The sequence below is a fragment of the Sorex araneus genome, chromosome X, assembly GCF_027595985.1.
Source record: "Sorex araneus isolate mSorAra2 chromosome X, mSorAra2.pri, whole genome shotgun sequence".
NCBI classification, from domain to species: domain Eukaryota; kingdom Metazoa; phylum Chordata; class Mammalia; order Eulipotyphla; family Soricidae; genus Sorex; species Sorex araneus.
The window spans coordinates 276,204,093-276,226,197 of record NC_073313.1 but is presented as its reverse complement, the minus strand read 5'-3'; the positions used below and the strand labels follow the sequence as shown (position 1 = coordinate 276,226,197).

Genomic DNA, 22,105 nt, shown 5'->3' with positions numbered 1-22,105 from the left:
TTTTTCTATTTTTTTATTAGTAATGCTTGCATTCATTTTAGATATATTACAAAATATACCTATGTATAGGTTTAATACAGTTATCATAATTTCTATTACATTGTGTTTTTAATGTTTAAAAATCAATTAATTTTAAAAACACTGCAGAGGCCAGAGAGATAATACACTGGGTAAAGTACTTGCTTTGCAAGTGGCCAGCCTGGGTTCAATCCCCAGAGCTACATGTGGTCCCCCAAGCCCATATAGGATGCTCCCTAAGCACAGAGTCAAAAGTAAGCCTTGAGCACAGCTCACTGTGGCCCCCAAACAAAAATAAATAAAAAAAAAAATAAAACCAATGACATAGAGAAAAGCACAGCAACATTGCAGATTTCTGAAAACATGCTGTTAGGGCTTGACATGTTACTGACACACTGAGACAAATTTGTGCCACACTATTCTATATAACAGATGAATGTTGTATATAAAGATAATTTACCAGGCAGCTAATACAATGGTTTAGGTGCTTCCTTTGCATAGTGTCATGGTGCCTGAAAGATTACATAGGGGTTAAGGTACTTCCTTTGTATGCTAATGGCCCTGGTTCAATTTCCAGCACTTCATAGGGTCTTCAATACCCTGCCATGAGTGATCAATGAGTGAATAGCAAGGAGTGAGCCCTGAGCACTACCCTGAGTGCCCCCAAACCCTAAAATAGAATAATAATAAATAAAAATAAACTTTTTAAAAAACAAAAAGTAAAAGGTTAAAGATCACCTTGAAAAAAATAATCAAATGCCACTCACAGAACAGCTGTTGCCAAAGAAAAGACCAATAGAAGAAGAAAGCCTGTTTAACCCTATCAATAAGCAAAAACAAACAAGCAACAACAAAAGAGATTGTTACCACTTTAGTTTTTTTTATCCAACTGAAACAATATGAAATAGACACTTAATATGAACTTTCATTCAGTGAGTTTGGAAATTGTGAATTTACATAAAATTGATGTATATTAAATTATACTTTAATAGTAGCACTGTTGTCCCATTGTTCATCCATTTGTTTGATCGGGCACTCTAACGTCTCCATTGTGAGACTTGTTACTGTTTTTGGCATATCAAATATGACTTTAATAGTATTTAAAGAAACAATTTATTAAAAATATAGAATATCTAACTTAATATAGTGCTGCATGTAAAATCAAGATTCAAATTATATTTAATATACAATCCAATAAGCATAAATAAAACTGTACATTCATAGAATATATTGACAGATACACAAATATTGGGAGACTCTGCACCAAAATATTAAAAACAGTTAAGCTTTATGGGTCATTTTTAGATTTTATCTCCCTTTTGTTTACATTTCTTTCCTAAGCCTCCCACAATACTTTTATAAAAAATAAGTAAAATAAGTAAAAATAAGTAAAAATCTAAATATTATGAATTTAGACTTTAGACCTATCTGTAATTTATAGCTTCTTTTAAGTTTGCTGATTATTCACTTTCCTCAGTCAGAGAATGTATCACTTTCAGCCTAATTTTTATTGAGTTTGAGCTGTTTTAAAAGGAGATTTACACTGAAAGTTAAGTGTTTGACAGATGGTCTCTTTAAAACTTCCATTATGAACTTTAATAACATTTTTAATGGTGTGCTAAATGGAGAAAAGTGAAGCTTATGGAAAATTAACCCAAATGAGAAAAAAATAACACATTTCCCCTTCAAAATCACTAATCTCTCCAGGACTGGCCATATAATTTGTGGGCACAGTACAAAATGAAAATTCAGGGCTCTTGTTTAAAAATGGCAGTTTTACTGCACACATCTCACATTTATGAAGCCAATCTTTCACTCTCTGTGAATCTCATACTTAAATATACATTTTTGTTTTTTCCTTTCAATTTTTATTTAGGTTCTGAGATTAAAATACCAATAATAATAAAAAGTTCAGCATACAATGTTCCAACACCACACCAACCACCAGAGTCAGGGCCCCACAACCAATGTCTCAAGGTACCCCACCACCCACAACCTTGGTAAGCTCAGTTCTGTAATCAGACTCTCAAATTCTGTTGCCTTTGGCCATTTCTCATTCCCTCAAGGTTTCTTTTCATTGTAATCTTGGGGAGACATCGTTTCATATCTGTCCCTCTCCTTCTGACTGACATCACTCAGTCTGATATCATCTAATTTCATCCAGGTAGCTGTGAATTGCATGATTTCATCTTTTTTTAATAGCTGAGTAGTATTCCAATATGTATTGACCTTTTTTTGTCTTGTTTTTGTGGAGCACATTCAGTGGTGCTTTTGTCTAACTTCTGACTCTGAGCTTCTGGCATATTTGGGAGAACATCTGGGTGCTGGTGATGGTACCCAGGTCAGCCATGTGTGTGGCATGCACTCTAACTCCTATGGGCCATTATACCTGACTTCCCCCCACCCCACTCATCTCTTTGTATACTTGCAAACTCATCTGTTCTTGAACACTTGGGCTGTTTCCAGGATCCCCTCACTAATCTTGACTGTTATGATTAGTGCTTCAATGAACAGAGTAGAAACATATTTTCAAAGTACCATTTGGGGATCTTTGAGAAGTAGATCTCCAACAGTGGAATTTCTGGATCATCTGCAATATTTTTAATGCAACAGCATTGTGTTACCTTGGATATACTAGTCAAGAAATAATTTCTAAATAGTCGTATTGTGAGGTTCAATATTCAGTTATCCTTTGACCATTGTGGGCTCTGCTCTGGGTTCTAAAACTTATTTGCTTCATGCTCCTTCAGACCATCTCACAACATGTCCCTAATATTCCATGTCATGCTTCTATCTTGTCACTGATATCAGATAAAACCCTCGCAATCCCCCTTAAGCATCACCTGATCCTATCATTTAAATCATATCCCCACTTGAAGACTTCTTGAACTCCATCAGTGCAAAATCTCTAATCTTAAAACTAAATAAAAAATAAGATAAAACAAAAACGTATCCCCTGACTCAATGTTCCCCTCCTATTATTGCCATCTATATACTCTATTTAGCTTTATCAAAATCTAGGAAATGTGTCTTTTTTAATTGATATAATTTCATTGCCTCCTTCTTAAAGTTTCAACCTATTCATATTTTCACCTCCACAGTAGTCCTATCTTTTTCTATCAAAATCACAATTTCCATCTTGCCTAATCCAACTCATGTTCTCATTCCTGACTTATTAGCACCAGTGGCATAGCTGACACTGTATCCTTCCTCAAACATTAACATCTTGTCTTCCAAAACAAAAACATACTGATATTTATTTACTGCATCTTTTGTGCCCTCAGTGTGAAAGCAAAAAAACCCAGTGCACAAACTTTTCAATCTCTCCTATGTCCTTGTTGATTGCAACCAAAACCATCATTATAAATATAAACTATCTCTGATGGTTCCAAAATATGAAGTCTTGACTTCTCCCCCACATTTCATATGTATACAGCTGCTCACTTCTGGTGAGATCTTTGCAGTGTCCTAAGCTTCATATATTCTTAACAGAATTCCTGATATTTTTGCTCTTCCTACCCTCCAACTCAAAGCTGCAAGTTCTTTAAAAGTCTTCATCTTAAATAATTAATTATATAATTTTCTTATTCAGGTACCCCCTCCACCTCAGATCATCTAATAGTTTTGCTTATTACTAGCTTAATTATTCTTTTTTTCCTCCTTGGCATACAGAGCAAGTCGTACTGGTGCTACCGTAAAATTTTATTTCAAAATCCATCACATTTTACCACCTGCTCTGCTAAATCCTATTCCAAATTAATATCATCCCATGCCTGGTCCAGTGTCAATGTGTCTGCCTTTGCCCACTCATCTCAAAGTAGCCAGATTAATTATTTACAAAATATAAACCAAGCCATATGATTTTTATCCCTAATGCCTTCTGAAATGTGGTAATTGCACTTACCATAACTACAAGACCTTAGTAAGTATGATTCCTGCTTCTCTCCAAATATAATAGTCTCATCACCAACTATGCATTTCACTCCATCCACTAAAAAGTCCATCATTCCTTAAGACTCAAGTTTCTCCCACCTCAGAGATTTTATCCATGGTGTTTCATTTATTTATAATAATCTCTCCTCAAAATTTTTTGGCTTGTTTTTCTCATTTAGATATCTTCTGAAATGTTAATTCAGAAGAATCTTTACTGCCCACCTCATTTAAAGCAGTATTAACATCCTTATTACATTTTTAATAGTTCTATTATTATTTAAATATTTTTACTTATTGCTCTTTTCAATAGCTTCATTATTATTTGAAAACTTTACTTATCACTTACTGTCAAGCTCTTATTCTCCCATGTTCATGTATTTTGCTTGCTTATCTATGTCTCTTTGCTTTTTATGTTTAAAAAAATTGGCTTGTCTATGCCTCTTTGAATTAAAAAAAGAAATCATTCTGTAGAAGGCAGTGTTCTATGGAGAGAAAAAGAGAGGAACATGTACTACTCTCTTTCTCCCCACATCTAAGTAAGTTTTAATAAAAACTATCTTGCACTGCAAAAAGATGTTTTAAATAAAAATATAAAAATTACACTTATCAATATCTGTATTTTAGTTTATTTATTGTTTAGTCTGTTAGCATTTCTCTCTCCATATATATACACATACATGTGTATGTGTGTATGTATATATATGTATATATATATAATTGCACATAGATAGTCACTTTCATGTTCAATTTACTTAAAATAGCATCTGGAACAGGATATGAAATCAGTGGGTCCCCAGGAAGTGACTTATGTCAAGCAGAGAGATGAGAAACAGCCAATTTCTCCAGATCTACCTCTGCCAGCCTGGGGACCAGGGCCAGCTGGGAAGACTAGGATGGATCAAGTCTGCAATAAGCCCCAGCTCTGCATGGGCCAGAGTCCACCTGCCCTACTAGGGAGCCATCAAGCTACACCTGACACCCACCTGATTTTCTTGGCATGGGAGTTAATCCCCATCACCTGATTTTTCAGGGAGCCCTGGACTCAGGCTGCAGCAAGGAATTGATCTTTACAGGAAAAGAAAGTCAGCCCTAAGCCTTACCAGGGGTTTGGGTCTTTATCCTTCTCACAGAAAAGAATTTCAGGGGTAGATAAAGTGAAATAAAAACAGATTCTAATTTAGAAGCTTTTAGGAAGGGGAAGAGAAGACAGAAAGAGAGAGAATTAAGTGCCAAGAGAGAACACAATCTTCTCCAAAGCCAAAGAACTTTGGATGGCTTTTAAGACTGGATTTTATATGCAAACAATTTTCAGGTTGCCTTATTCTGGAATGTTCTTTGTTCTGGAATTTTCTGAGTGGGGGGGAGACTGTGAACTGTAATCAGATTAAAGGAAGTAATGGGGAACTCTAAAGGAATTTCCTTCAGGTTCTTTTTCAGGTCCTTAGTGAAGTCTGTCTCCACTGAACTTTGTCCTTTCTGTAGGAGGGTGTCCAGCCTCCTCAGGGGCGGCTGCTAGAGAAGGTCTTATCAGGTCTTGGCTCCTGTACCCACAGGTGGGTCTGGACAGATTTAGGATTGGTAGTTTTATTACTTCCCAGGAATTCCATTGCCAGGCCCTTTCCTGTCTAGCTACCTGCCTACATCAGGATAGACACTGAATAGTTAGCATATATAAATAAATTATACTGGTGCCTCACTTGCAAGTACAAGAAAGGAGAAACACTTGATTTAGGTTTGAAGCGAGATTCTATCACTTGGAGTTCATAATACTTTAAACTTTATGTTTTACAACACTGCTTCAATTTACACATTTGAAAATTAGGTAAGTGCCAATTTATCATCAGTTATATCTATTGTGACAGTGAGTTGATGTAAAGATTACCATTATTGTGAGCAATTATTATTTTCAGTATTTTTATATTAACATGGTAGTTCTGACAAATACTGTATTTCAGCATCATAAAAAAAACTGTGAAAAGTGTATATATTAATTAAGTATTCTTCTTGTGAAAAGATCTATGTAGATTATGTTTCCATTTTTAATGAGGTTATTAGTTTGGTTTGTTTTTCTTCTCTTTCTCTTTTCTTTTAGGCTTTTTGTTTTTGTTTTGATTTTGGGTCTTGCCCGGCAATTCACAGGGGTTACTCCTGGCTCATGCACTCAGGAATTACTCTGGCGGTGCTCGGGGGACCATATGGGATGCTGGGAATCGAACCTGGGTCATCCTCGTGCAAGGCAAATGCTCTACCCACTGTGCTATCGCTCTAGCCCCAGCTTTTGGTTTTGTGGTTGCATTTTATGAGCTATTTATATAATGTGTAAATGTTCTTTCCCCTTCAGCAGGGTGTCTTTTCACTTTAAAATAGGTTTCTTTCATTGTAAATAAATGTTTGATCCTGCTGTCATTATTTTTACTTTTATTTCCCTTGTTAATCAAGCTTCTCACGCCATCTTTAACGTCAGTGTCAAGGAGCATATTGCCTCATTGGACCAAGTAAATGTTACTACAGGGTCTAAGAGTCCATCCTTACACTGTATAGCCAGCTTGTTTGGCCAGGAACCCCCAATAGGAGACCTCCTAAGCACACTGCCTCCCCTCCCTATCAACAATAGTACCGTACTGTTAGATATGGAACTTTGTAGATTTCTGCCCCGTACCAAAAACAGTTAATGAAGCTTAAATTCATTGTCAGTGAGCTAAAACTCCATCAGAATCTAACTCATGTCCTTTCCCTAGGGAGTCTTCCCTGACTTTCCTTCTTATACATGTTGTTTCTTCCTAACTTAACATTAAGCACGATATCATGTTGATCCACAGAATCTGTCTGTTCCACTGACCTAGGAATTCCTTGGTGGTAGGAATAACATCATAGTGTTCTTTATAGTATTAAGACTTAAAAAGCAAAAGATAAGTTTTGGACAATTACATGATACTGTAACAGTACTGTTAACATGTCTTGGCCACTTGTTAAACAACTGATTCTCACAAATACCTTTTGCATTATTTATTAGTCAAGCCCTAAACAGCAGGGAAGAGTCCTAAGTTTAAAGAATTTTACAGCCTAGAAGAAATCACAGGTAAAGTGATATACAGAAGCCATGAATAAGAAGAGTACTGTGGAAACCTGATCTAGAATAGAGTACTTCCTTGGGCCATTATACCCAAGCTGACTTATGAAAGAGAAGAGCTAGCTAGCCATGGGAAAGAAAGTAAAAAGAGAGTGGAAAAGTGAATGAAAACAGAATGAAGATGAAAAAAAGGGAATGAGTATGGTAAAGTGAATGAAAAGAGAATGAAAGAATGGAAAAGAGAAGCATGTCACAGAGGAAATGAAGGTGCAGAAGTTGAGCAGCTTGTGGAAGTCACCTGCGAGAGGAACTGGCAGTAGTGAGAATTGCAGTGTAAGTTATAAGAGAGAATCTGGAGAGAGAGAAACCTGGCTACTGAGATGAACACTACTAACAAGGAAGCCATGGATAAAGAGAGGGTTAAGTTGTATTCTAAGAACAATAGAAGGCTTTTAAAAATATTAAAGCAGAAAAGTGACATAATCATATTTCTAATTTAAAACTACCATGGTGACCACAAGATTTGGTCATATTGACCACATTTTATAGAATTTGGAAGAGGATACAGTTATTTCATTTAAAATATATAATTAATCGCTAACTTCTGCCAATGGTGATTGCACAGACAATATTCAAAATATGTTTAAAATGCTGGGAAAAATTGAAAAGAAAAGGACAAAAGTTAGAAAAACAAATTCTGAATTTTAATGTTCTTTTAATTCTAGGAGTCAAAGATACCTAGACTGACTTTATGAATTAATTTGATTAAAACAATCTGAACCACTCAGCAATGGGCACCTCTGATATTTTATTTTATTTTATTTTCCACATAAAATTCTATTTATTCATTTTTTTAAATTTTATTCTTTTATTGAATCACCATGTGGAAAGTTACAAAACTTTCAGGTTTAAGTCTCAGTTATACAATGTGATATTTTAAATCTTTCTGATACCAATGATCTTTTGATATTAATAAGGGGTAACTGAGTATAAAGTGTATAAAGTCCATGTCTATGAATAATTTATCTGTTATTCATGTATGAAGTTAAGAGGCTAAATATCCCACATATAATTTATTTCAAAAGAAGCCAGCTGACTCAGCATGGATAATAAATAGAGTATGCTGGTAGAACCCTGGCCAGCAGGCAGGGCTATAATTTAGCAAGATGTGGAGATGAATCTCTGCCAACTCTTCTTACCCTTATCCAGATTTGCCCCCCAAATCTCAAAACCTAAATTGGGGTGGTTTCTTAAAAGTTGCAGAGTACGCGGCTGTATGCTACTATTTGGAGGGTCTATCTGACATGTCAGGGATATTCTCTTACAATTAAAAATAGTAGTCAGAGATCTAAGCCATCTTTCCAAGTATAAATAAAATCACTGGTTTTAGTTATGTATTGTTTAAACTATGTCAAACATATTTTATCAGTTCAAGAAGTGAAAAGATCTTAATTTATATACCCTGCACATTTATACAGATAAATCCAGTTTTAGGTTGGGGAATGTAGGAAATTGGAAAAGAGTAATTGCAACCCTATCAGGTAAAAAAAAAAAAAAAAGAAACCATTGAAATTGTCTCCTGATGAACTTCCCAGGTTACTGGTTAATTAGCAAGACATTGAATAAGGAGTAGAAAGACAGTTTAATGGGTTGAGTTTATGCTTTGCATACAGGAGGCTCAGGTTCAATCCCTGGCACTGAAAGTCCCTGGAACATCACAGAGTATATTTCTTTTGACTCCTTGAGCACTGTTGTTGATAACTGCAACCTGGAAAAAACATTGACTTATGATCTCTCAGGCCAAATTTTTTTTTTAGTTAACGTGGCTTTATTTTTTTTAAATTAATAGTTTATTTTTAATTAGTGAGTCAACTTGAGGGTACAGTTACAGATTTATACATTTTTGTGCTCATGTTTCTCCCTTACAAAGTTCGATAACCCATCCCTTCACCAGTGCCCATTCTCCACCACCAGTAAACCCAACATCCCTCCCACCCTCCCCAGGCCCGTCTCCCCCCACCCCACACTGCCACTATGGCAGGGTTTTCCCTTTTGTTCTCTCTCTCTGATTAGATGTTGTGGTTTGCAATAAAGGTGTTGAGTGGTCAGGCCAAATTTGTATTACTTCACAATATTAGGGTAGTGGGCCCCACCCTAGACCACTAGAATCAGAATCTAGAAGAATACACACAGATAATTTTCATTTTAAAAACTTCACTTCAGGATTTAATGCATGATTTAGGGTTTAACAGCAGAGCAAACTGGGACAATAAGAATGCCCTGCAGGATTTTTCACTCTGGAGTAGGAGAGAATGGATAATGGTGGCATTCTGAAATAAGCTGTGAAATAAGACCTGAAAATACCTGAAAGGGTTGGAATGCATGTCTTGCATGCTCAAAGCCCTGACTGTAAGCCACAGCACAGCAGCAAGAGCCCCAGAAAGCGCAGCATTGAACTTAACCATGTAAGCTGCCAACTGGGTGCCCTTGGAGGCCCTCACAAAAGAAGCTGGGAGATAGTAGGGTGATTGATTGCCCTGTGAATAATACTGTTGGTAGAATGAATATTTGAATTTCATTAAATTTAAATTTCATTAAATTTCATTAAATTTCATTAAAGAATGAATTTCTTGGTAGAAAACAAGAGGCTTCCTGGGCTGGAATAATCATAGAGCAGGTTCACTTGCCTCGCATCCAATCTGGGTTGGGTTCCCAGAACCCTATATGGTCTCTAAGTGCAGAGCCAAGAGTAAGCCTGAGCACACCTTAGGTGGGACCCAAAACCAAACAACAAAAACAGAGCAAGCAAGGAAGGAAGGAAGAGAGGAAGGAAGGGAGGGAGGGAGAAAGCGAGGGAGGGAGGGAGGGAGAGGGAAGGGCTTCCTGAGGAGATAGCTGGAGGAAGGAGATGAGAGAAAGTCATCCTAAAGTCATCCTAAAATCCTGATCAAAAAATGCTTTTTCAGTGGCTATGTAATCTTTCTGTGAAGTTCTTTTTAGCCAGACTTGTTCAAATCACACATTTGTAAGTTGCTATCAAGAGAATATACACAAATGTATCTTGGTGGTGTATTAGTTATCAGTGTACTGAAGTTATTGAGCAGGTTATACCCTCGCTCTTGCAGCCAATGTCTGTTTTCAAGATAAATGTTTTGCTTCAATACTTTAGTTTTTCTAAATTCTGAGCATGAGTCTGACCTCTGAGGAAAGAGCAGAAAGCAAAGCTCTCCGGTAAGATAGTGTTGACAGGTGGAAGTAAACTTTAATTCCCCAAAGCTTACACATTCCATCTTCTTTAAAGGAGCCCATTATTATGTTCCAACTTCAAGAACTAAGAGAACAATAAAAAACAAGTGACAGGTAAAGAGAATGGTTGGTGACAGCACTATGAATTCAAGTATCTCCTCTCTAAAAATTTGTCCGATTTGAGAACTTTTATACATGTAGGAAGTGCTTTGCAGTGCTAACCACTGGGCAGAGATGCCAGGGAGGGAAATGTACTGTTAAATATATAGTTTATAAGCACTAGAGTGGGGTCATTGATCTAACTTTCCTTTAGACATAAAACTCAAAGTCTCAGGATGGAGGAGTGCTTGCAGACATACCTCAAAAGATTTATTTAGATGAATCAACAAATACTGCATTAAGCATTCAGCTGCTGACTCAAGCCTTCTCCGTTTTTCATTATAAGATTCCAGCTGAGTTATTGCCCTTCCTTTAGTTCACACATCTCTGTCTTTATAACATTAACAAATGTTCTCTTTCAGTTTATTAGTATGAACCTTAGTGCTCTCAAATCAACTGAAATAGCCAATATAGTGCTTTCTATGAAGGACTTGTTTTACTATTACCCCGATCTTTCACTGACAAGGTCCTTGGTTTTTACAAATACTTCTGCTAGTATAATGGTTTTCCTAAAGCCAGCAGCTTTTAGGAAAAAATCTACAACAAAAAGCTTTTCACAAAAATGATAAGGCCCTATATTTCCCAAGTTTTCTGGTCAAGTAGACCTATTTGTCTAAATCCTATCAACAAAGTGTGACCTGGATAAAGAGATTTATTAGGGAAAGCTCTAAGGCTGAGAATGAAGGATTAGAAATCTGCTCAACAATTGTTACCCCTCTCTCTGAAGTCCTTTCCCAACTTCTGGTTTCTGCAATGGTTTTCTGATGCAGTGGCTATTTGTTGATGATCTAATTTCTTTTTTTTTCTGTCCTTTCACTTCTTGCTATTGTCCAGATTTTAATTCCCAAGTCTACATTTGCCTGCATAACTCATATGCTTCAAAAGGGTACTTTTATGCTTTTCCCCTTATTTGAATCAACTGGTGATATTTTAAAACTCTAATGTCTTTCTATAATTTCCAATAACATGGGTTAGGACTAAATCACAACTACACCAGATATATCAAAACTATAATTATTTTTAGTCCTGTTCATGATTCCCACATACAGCCATCAGTGAGGACCACTAATTTAAGAGAAGCTGACTCTGAACTAAAGGTGCAGGTGCTTAATGACTTTTTTTTGCGGGGGCCAATTAACACATCCTGCATCCCTGGCCTCCATCAGTGGTATATCTGCAACCAATTCCTGTTCAGTCAGTGAATTCTGTGACTGCAAATGCATCAAAATTCTGATGGGGTAAACCATATGAGGAAGCCTATATCTCAAACGGTAATTCAGAGCTATTGAATGCCTATAAAGAAGATTTCACTTTAAAAATGAAGTAACCTTTAAAATGACTAAATAGGTATGTAGGGTAAAGAACAATCTTCGTATCATCCTGACGTCATGAATCAAATCATCTCTGAAGTACTCTTTTTGAGTTTTTATTGCATTAAGCAACTAATCCACTTTGGTTTAGCAAGTTTGAATCAGGTATTGTGTTACTTATACACAAACAAACCTTAAGTAACAAAGGAGGCCTTGATTATCTTTAGAAAATTGCTTAGGATCCCATCTTCTTAGACACTTACTTTTTTTGAAATATTTCTCCTTTCTTATTCCAAATCAAGGAACACTCTCCACTCTCCAACTTCCATTACAGAAACTTGATTTTCATTCCCTCCTTCACTATCTATAATTTTCTTTTCAGCACTTTTAAAATAGCATTTATTCTAAAGGGTTAGAATTTTGGAGACAAAAGGTAATAAATCTTTACTGTCTGACTCTGATTTCAACCCTGTCTTGCTTTTCTATCCTGTTCAGTGAATACATGATTTACTGGGGAGAAAGAAAGAAAAACTACAGGGGAAAGAAGCAAAAACATTTGTGTCTCATAATAGTCATGTCCCCAAGGAAAACTGAAAGCTGTTTCAACTATTTGAAAAATTGTTAGAATTACTGAATTTAAAAGTTTATACTCTAGCAACTAAGCTTGATACAGTTTTAAATTTTCACGTTGCTACCCATGGCATTGATATGCCAAAAACAGTAACAAGTCTCACAGTGGAGATATTACTGGTGCCCTCTCCAGCAAATCAACGAGTAGGGATGACAGTGATACAGTGATACAAATTATCCTTAGAGAAGAGGAATACAAATATTAGAAAAATATTCAGACACCATAATCTTTATTGCATTTTTCCTAGTTTAACTGCCATCCCGTTGCTCATCGGTTTGTTCGAGCAGGCACCGGTAACGTCTCTCATTGAGAGACTTATTGTTACTATTTTTGGCATATCCAATACACACAGGTAGCTTGCCAGGCTCTGGCGTGCAGGCTCCATACTCTCGGTAGCTTGCCAGGCTCTCTGAGAGGGGCGGAGGAATCGAACACAGGTCAGCCCCGTGAAAGGCTGTGCTATCGCTCCAGCCTGTTAGGGTGTGGATCAAGATATCTCTTTAATGACAAAGAGACTTCAGAGACTGCAAACAGCAAGCAGGGTTTATTGTAAGACTGGCTAGCCAGGGTCCAGCTGCCTACACGGACACACAGGTCCAGCAGGTTGGGCAAGACCCGAGCTTCTCCAAAGGAGATCTTATATAGGCCTTCTCTGGCTGTTACAGCAGAGCCCGCACATTTCTTAGCCAATAGATTTGTAATATTACAAACTTTCTTAACCGATCCATTTAAAAGGACATCACTCCTTAGCCTATGGTTTTAGAGATCAGCATTCACGCCAATAATCAGGAATGTCCCAGTTCTGGGGGCAGTCATGAGTCTTGTGACATGGGTTTTGTGAGAGGCATCTGGTTATCTGGTCTGACCACTACCCTTCTTGGGACTCGGGGCACCTGTATCCGAATTCCTTGCTCAGGGGCAGAAAAACAAGTTATTCTGCAATGCGGAATAACTTACTAGGACTAATAATAAAGTACTCCTGTAAAAAGAGTCTTGAGAAAGTTAAATTGATTCCTGTGGTCTGTTCTGGACCAGTCCTTCACACAGCCCTCCTAGTTTTAAAGTTAAAAAAATTTTATTTAGATAGTCTTAGCATAAATTAAGCTAATGATATTTAAGTACCAAAAATAATGTCATCTTGTATTTAATTTGTGATCACCTATCAACTTCTAGTTCTAAAGTCTCTCTTTATCCCCTTCCTACTTTTTCCTGACAAGATCTTACCAGAAACACAGTTTATATGTCACCTTCTCTGAACAGCTTTGCACAATTTCCACAACCTCAGAATTTTCACCTAAGTTTCTTCTCGTCATCTAAACCATCATTTATTATTAGACAGGTCTGTTTTATTTGCCTCATGTTCCTAGCACCTGGATCAAGGAACATTGTATTTGTAGTATAGCATTGTTTTGACCTTTCTCTCTCAAGACAAAGAGCTTAGATTTACTGAGTAACACCGTCACAATGCTCCCGAAGCACTCCCATTTCCTCAGTATTCATCTTTAACTTCTCCCTTATGCTCCCTATATATTATTTCCTACATGCTCTCTTTCCTTTGCCAATACCCTTTCTGGTTTGTTTCCCTCCAAAATTTTTCTGTTATACAACTATGAATTAACCACCCAGTGTGGTACCTGAAATTCATAGTTTTTTCACTCAATCAAATTATTGCTCTCCTTCTCTGTGACAATATTATAAGTGGAATGAATAAATTTTGCTCCAGTTTCTGCCCTCAGAGAGCCTCTGATCTTGTCAGGGAGACCAAAATATAAGTAAGTAATTTCTTTCGTAAGATCTACTGTCATCGAATCTACTAGGTTTTACCTCTATTCTACGATGCAAAGCTTTTTAAAAAGATGTAAATACTCTCTCATAGTAAAATAAAAACCCAGGCTTTTGCATTGTTCCACAGTTAAAATGATTATTTCCTAGTTCATGATTTTCTTTGTCTTCATTTAATAACAACCTAAAAGCAGCAGAGTACTTCACAAGGGCCATTTACTGCACAAAATTAAGCTTTTGTCAGTGTTAATTAACCACTTTCTCGTCAAGCATGTTACTTTAGGGACAGGTTGTCTTCACCTGCGCTCTTTGGACAGGAATATCAACACATGTCTTTTCATGTATAGCAGTGCTTACAAGGATGCTTTTCAGTGAACTATCCAAATCCTCTGCCAGATTTTTCAGATGAGACGAAATGCAGTACTTTGTTTTGTTTGGACAAGCTCTGCCTTACTCAGAGAATACTTGTCAATTCTGAATAAGGTGGAGATTTTTCTCAAATATTTGTAAAATATTCCTGAAATATAATATTGCACAAATTTATGGCAGTAATCTGCCTGGATACAGATTTATCAAGGAATTATTATATTATCTTGCAACCTGAGACATTAAATGATAAAAGTGATTAGTTACTGGTCTACTTCTGGAAAGTGATAGTGCAGAGATTTGAACTGAGACTGATTCAAATCAAATTTCACAGAGAACCACCTAATGTTTTTTAATGTGTGTGTCTTCCTGCTCATTGTAAATACTGTCTGTCTTGTTCTACAAAGCACTGTGCTATTTCCATCTGGAAAGTTTAGTATTGGAACAGCTGATGTAAGGAGTCTTCTCTCTGGTTTCCAAGAGGATATTTTTCAGCTTGAACAGAGTCTTCGGAAGGGAGAGTAATGCTATTTAATGATAGCAGTGCGGACTATGAAATCAGTTACCTTTGAAAGCTCAGAGTTATTGAATTAGTGAATTCATCTTAGAAGATTTTGTATCAGTCTTGGAATCCTGAGAAAGGAAATTGAATATTAACCCAGTTCACATCCATAATGCACAATTTATAGCCACTTACAGAATGAACCATATGGAGGAAACATTCCTTCAGATTCTTTTATGTTATATGGCTCACACAGCATGTTTTTTGACTGGCATGTCTTGCATGATCAAAATAATAAAACATCTGTTGATAATAACCTTGAAAACAAATTGGTCATTCTTAAACTTGTTTGAGCTATAAAATATCTTGTATGAAAATGTATGCAGGATGTGAAGACAGCATATTAAGCACACACACATGTGCACAATTTGGTTACCCTAAAAGAATGTATGCCAACTCTTAATTCCTTCTCAGGTCCATCCATTTTCCCCCAGACATATACTTCAGATAAATATCATATTTTACTAGAACTCCAAGAGCACTGTAGCACTTGTAGCATTTTCCCCCAGTTTATATACTTCAGATAAACATCATATTTTACTAGAACTCCAAGAGCACTGTAGCACTGTAGCACTGTTGTCCCATTGTTCATCGACTTCCTTGAGCAGGCACCAGAAACGTCTCCGTTGTGAGACTTTTTACTGTTTTTGGCATATCGAATACTCCATGGGTAGCTTGCCAGGCTCTGCCGTGAGGGCGGGATACTCTGGGTAGCTTTCTGGACTCTCAGAATTGAACCCAGATCAGCCGTGTGCGGGGCAAACATCCTACCTGCTGTGCTATTGCTCCACTCCAAGAGCATTCTAACTAATTATAATGTCATAGTATTGTCTCCCTTATTGCACTGTCATATTCACTATGATTTGTCTTAAGATTAATAATAACTTAATCATAACTACAATATTCAATTTTTGATGTTTAGATAAAATTGGACCTTCATATTCTCTTAATTACAACTCAGCCTTATCAATTGGAAATATTTAATGTGTGTTCCAGACACAAGTCATGACTTAGAACTTCCCTGAGTTGCAAGGAGCTTTAAAAAATTATTTTATATATTTTTTTCTTCTTTGTCTCATCCTCTTTGCTTAAGGCCTATGCATACTTCACCAGTGTGCTTGGGTATGGTCTCCTTTAAAAATCCTTCCTTATTATATCCCTAACACCAGTGCTTTTCTTCTCTGTCTGCCATTTGAAAGTTTTCTGTCTAAAACTTATAAACCTCTTTATGGAGCTTATGAATTGACCTCCCTTGATAGCTGTTCAAAATAATATTAATAGCTCCAATTTTCTCGTCCGTCCTTCAAAAAAGAGTTCACATATTTGAATTAAGAGGAAAAAAATAGACTGTCCTCATTGTCATCTTTGCCAGAATTGCTCACTGAGAAGTGTAAATTTTCCATCCTACCAAAATTGTACTTAGCTCTACCATAGTTGAGTTTTTGTTGATTTGGCAGCATTCATTTATTCATGCAATTATTTATCACCTACATTATGTTATATTCTGATTTTAGATTGAGGATATATAGTAGTAAACAAAGTAAAGTAGAAAAAAGTATATTCTCTTGAATCATGTTGTTGAAGATACACTAAATAAACTAAATAAACAATAAACATAAGTAGTATGTAGTAGTAGTATGATAGCACAGCGGGTAAGGCGTTTTCTTTGCAGCCGACCCAGATTCGATTCCTCCATCCCTCTCGGAAAGCCTGGCAAGCTACTGAGAGTATCCTGCCCACACGGCAAAACCTGGCAAGCTACCCGTGGCGAATTCGATATGCCCAAAACGTAACTAGTCTCACAATGGAGACATTACTGTTGCCTGCTCGAGCAAACTGATGAACAATGGGATGACAGTGCTACAGTACTATAGTATATTAGGTAGTGAAAATTACTAGGAAGAACAGAAAAAAGTGGAAAAGATTTATACTGACCTTTGTTGCACAGATGAAATTCATTTGTATTTCCCCCTTCAATGAAAATTTCCATTCAAAATGGTCATTGGCCATCATTATTTGACTATATTGCTAATTTTCCTCACATACTGACCATTATTGCTCTTCCAACAAAGTGAAAATATGGTATCAGTGGGTATTTCCTTTGCAGAAGCAACAACTACATTTTTTCCACAAATAGATTTGTGGTACAGACATAAAATATCCCCAGTCTCAGATTGTGTTACATCATACTTCATACACACAAAAGCATACATACGCATATACACTCTCACACTTGATCAAGGAGGTACTTTGGAATGAAATTATGTGTGTTAAATTCTCTCTTTCATTGTGACAATTGCTATTTTCAAATATTTGTTGCTGGAACCTACACTTATTTAAACTGCTGACTGTAAGGACTGGGAATTTACTTGGGCAAAAGACTTGTGCATAGTCTTTGATTAGTATTTGGAAGAATATATCACTGTATTACTGTATCACTGTCATCCCATTGATCATTGGTTTGCTCGAACAGGTGTCAGTAACGTCTCTATTCGTCCTAGCCCTGAGATTTTAGCAGCCTCTCTTTACTCATTCTTCCAAGTGGTGCTGCATTAGAGGCTCTTTTAGGGTAAGGGGAATGATACCCATCATTGTTACTGTATTTGATATATCGAATATGCCACAGAGAGCTTGCCAGGCTCTGCCATGCATACAGGATGCTCTCGGTACCTTGCCAGGTTCTCCGAGAGAGAGAATTAGGCTATAAGAGCTTTGTTTTATAGTCTCTGGATGTTGGCTGTTGATGGGTTTGCACAGCACTGGGGGCAGTTTGTGTATGTGGCTGCCAAGCTACTGGAAAATGGGGTATCTGGGAGGAGGAGGCCCAGTACCAATCTAGTGTAGGCTTGGATATCTCAGCCCTGGGTCCGGCACACCTGGGTTCCTCTGCCAGTTCCTTCATGTGTGAGGCTCATCCAAACATGTGGAGAGTGGCTTTGAGCATGGCTGTAGCTGGGTTCAGGAAGTCTTTGGCTGCCGGGCCTCTGCTCAGAGCAGGGAGGGAAACTCAACCCACCTCCTCTGAGGGGCCCTGGTGAAGAGAGACAGGCACAGGGGCAAGAGATTCATTTGTATATATTCATTTGTATACATTTGTTCTTTTGTGAATGACAAAGGTCTGAAATAAGATGCTAATCATAGACATACTTGTCCTCAGAGTCCCGTCCTGTAAATTTCTGGTAGTACTGCACAGCCTACCTTTGAATTATCTCTTTTTTTCTAAGAGAAGAATATTCCAGGAATATAAAGTTTGAGATTTGTGCAGCTTTAATTGTATTTTCCTCCTCCTCAAGAAGACATGTTTCACTTAGTTCTTAAGTCCAGAACTCATCCTATATCCCTCCAGGCACATGGCACGGATATTTTGATGATGTGTTTTTTCCTATCACCACATCCCAGCCTTCTATTAGACCAGACTTTATTGAGGATAGTTTCTTCATTGCTGAATGCTAAGAATTTTGAATAGTGCAGGCATATAGTAAGAATTTAATATAGGAAGTAGGGAATCAGATTCCTACTTCAGTAGGAAGTAGGAATAGGCCCAGGAAATAATGCGATTGTAGTAGGTTGATATCTAATTCAATACAATAGCTTGATTTAGATTTGTGGAGGAAATACAATGCTACAGACATGCAAAAACTTATCCAGGGTCAAAATAACATTGTAGTAAAATAAAAAAATATAGATGTATTATTTCTATAATTGGAAGAAATTTCAGATAATGGTATATATTTGTAAAGCATAAAAATAAAATTATTGGAGCTGGATATATAGTACATTGGGTGAGGTGCTTGTCATACTCACAGTTGACCTGTGTTCAATCTCAGATCTCAGCACCCCATATAGTGTCCTGAGCCTTGCCAGGACTAAGCCATGAGTATAGCTGCTGTGTCCCCCCAAATTTTAAAAAAAGATTGTTTTTTCTAAGGCATTTTATAAATGAAAACAAATTGCTATTAAGTATTAAGTGTTAAACAAATTTCAGTTTAATGCTTTGCAATACCACATTTTGACATGTGGTTTGGTCCCAATTCCAACCTAAAACAGCCTTCTTGAAATAAAGTGTAAAACCTCTTGTTCAATTCCTCCGCTCCTCTTGGAGAGCCCGGCAAGCTACTGAGAGTATGGAGCCCGCACGGCAGAGCCTGACGAGCTACCTGTGTGTATTGGATATGCCAAAAACAGTAACAATAAGTCTCAAATGAGAGACGTTACTGGTGCCCACTCAAACAAATCGATGAGCAATGGGATAACAGTGACAGTGACTGTATTCTATTAAATCAGCCATTCTGAGATGATGTTTCTACCCGTGTCTTCATTTCTACCCTAAGAAGTTATTGATATCAGTAGTGCCCCTATAACTGAAAGCATCATGCATAGGAACAGAAAATGTTTTCTCTATATTTATTGCATTGACACTTTTGTACATAACAAAATTTTCCTTTCTTTTATTTATATTTATTACATTAATTATATCATATATATGCATATCTATTTATGGTAGTTCTTTTGACCTTATTTCACCATTATTTCAGAAGAGAAACATCTGAGGTCAGAATATTCCTTTAATTTCCTTTCTGATTTCTATCACAGCATGCAACTTCAATTTAACAGTTAATTTTTTTTCAATTTTTCAATATATTTACAATGCCCTTTAGTCAAGGGCAATAATCTAACTTTTTTCGACAAAAACTGCAACAAAAGGACTCGAGGGTGCACTTGGGAAGGTGGGAGGCACTGGCCCCTCCTGCCGCCGAGATGTGATCCCAGGGTCCGCACGCATGTGCGGCCTCTCCACAGCTGCACGAGCATGAACACAGACCCAGATGAACCACTTTCAACATGGGCAGCTACTTGCAGAATGTCTCCAGCCTGAGAACTAAGCCGCCATGCCCGCCCCAGGAGGGGAAATGTATTTCTCTCTCTCGCCTCTCCTTTTCCGGGGATGAAGGGCGTGGGGACCGCCATATTATGACGACCACAGATGGGGTTTACAAGCTTGCACTGATCCAATATCCGGAAGAAATCTCCCTGGACTCAGTTGTTAAAGTACAGAAATTCAAGTACTTAAAGTAGCGGCCACGCGTCCTCATTTCTCTTCACAACAGGTCTGACTCTAGTGGGGTACTCCTAACAATAATGGTGAGGTTTGTGTTGCAATACTGAATGTAACCAAAATAAATAGAAAGTAAAGTGAAATTTATCAGTTACAAGGCGGCGGGGGGGTGCGGGGGTGGGCGGGATGGGAGGTGTACTGTGTTTTTTTTTTTGGTGATGGGATACGGGCACTGGTGAAGGGACGGTTGTTTCAGCATTGTATGACTAAGACTTAAGCCTGAAAGCATTGTAATTTTCCACATGGTGATTCAATAAAATAAAATTCTTATTAAAAAAATATTATAGGAAGTGGAAAGTAGGTAATTATCTATAGAGGAGAAAAGAAACAAAAATCTATAATCATAGCACATGATATAGTTTAATTGTAGATAATATTTAGTAATAATATAAACTCTAAAATATGACAACCTAAACTATAATTGCAATATTCTAGGAGGATGGAAGATATGTGTATGCATGGTCTGTGTAGTTGGTAGTGGCGGGAGGTGTTCAGAGTTTGTTCAGAATTTGGCAAGAGGTTGCAAATCCTCTTCTCCCATCACAGGAAGTCAATAAGTTTAAAATTGAAAATCAAAAATAACCACATTAAAATTTCATTTAAACAAGAATATTTTTTAAAAAGCAGCAAAAATAAACATTTAGTCAATTTCTCTGAGAGTTCCTTTTTTACCATGTCTATAGTATCATTTGACTCTAACATTTTTTAAAAAAACCTATGTTGCTTTATTAAAAATAAAGTATTTTTAAAAATTAAAAAAAATCTTCTAACTTTTATAATTACATCTCTGCTTAAAAAATTTCCTCGTTGATTTCTTCTGATAGTTTTCATATTCTTTTCCATTTCCTGTTTAAGACAGTGATAGTTGCATGCTTTGAAAATTCAAGATTTACAAAATGCAAATTTGTCAACTGAAATGCTGATTCATCTGATTTTTTAACCTAGCAAATACCAGGCATCTTTTATTTAACTATTACTTCTTCAAAGTGTCTGTCTTTGTCCTTCAAATCTAAAGTAGCTTGTGTGTACTCCAGGATAGCTCAATAGCCACAAACCAGCTCTGCAATCTGAGACGCTCCTGCCCAGCTAGCTCCAAGTAAAATGCCCACAGCACTTCTGTTTAGTACACTGAGGTCATAAAAAGAAAAAAATATCATGTTCAGCTTCCTATAACCCTAGTGTGTGCAAGCATGAATAGTGGATCTTGTTTGTGACTCCCAGCAATGTACAAGCACCACTTCAAGGCTGTGAGCACTGCCAAGAAGGTATAACAGTTTGGAATCACGATGGCAATTCCAAACTGTGAATTCTAAGGTTAATTCTATGTTCCGCATGCATCATTTCAGGACCACACGCCTCACTGGGTAGTCCATAAGGGCAGCTCCCAAATACCACTCTACCTCTTTGAAAGCACAGTTCTATAGACTGTGTTCTATAGACACAGTTCCAGTTCCAATGATTCTGGCTATTGGTTGTTCCCTTTCTGTGTATCTTTATATCCCACATATGTAAGAGATTTTATTTTTTATTAATTGTGGAGATGGTGACACCTACAACTATATAGGTGAACAGAACTAATAAAACAGAATTAATAAAATTTAAATAAATAAGTTGATAAATTGTTTTAGTTTTTACTGAGATTCTGCAGTCTATAATGCTAATAGTAATAATTTGTTATGCACATAATTTCAATACCACACCTATTGCCAATGTATCTCCTCCCTCTCCTAAGTACCGAAATACCCCTCCCTGCCTAAATCAATTGCATGGATCAATTCTCCTATTATGTTGCCTTTAGAACTTTGCTGCTACCTTGCCATGTAACTTTAAGTCCCACATGTCAGAGTGATTGTTCTGTTTCTATACCTTACCTTCTGACTGACTACACTCAGCATGATCTCTCATTCCATCC

General features: G+C 36.9%; 1 protein-coding gene across 24 annotated transcripts in view; it reads left to right on the top strand.

The window, feature by feature from the left end:
* DLG2 (discs large MAGUK scaffold protein 2) overlaps nucleotides 1-22,105 on the top strand; it is a 1,649,366-nt gene that overhangs the window by 871,835 nt on the left and 755,426 nt on the right. The window lies entirely within an intron of this gene.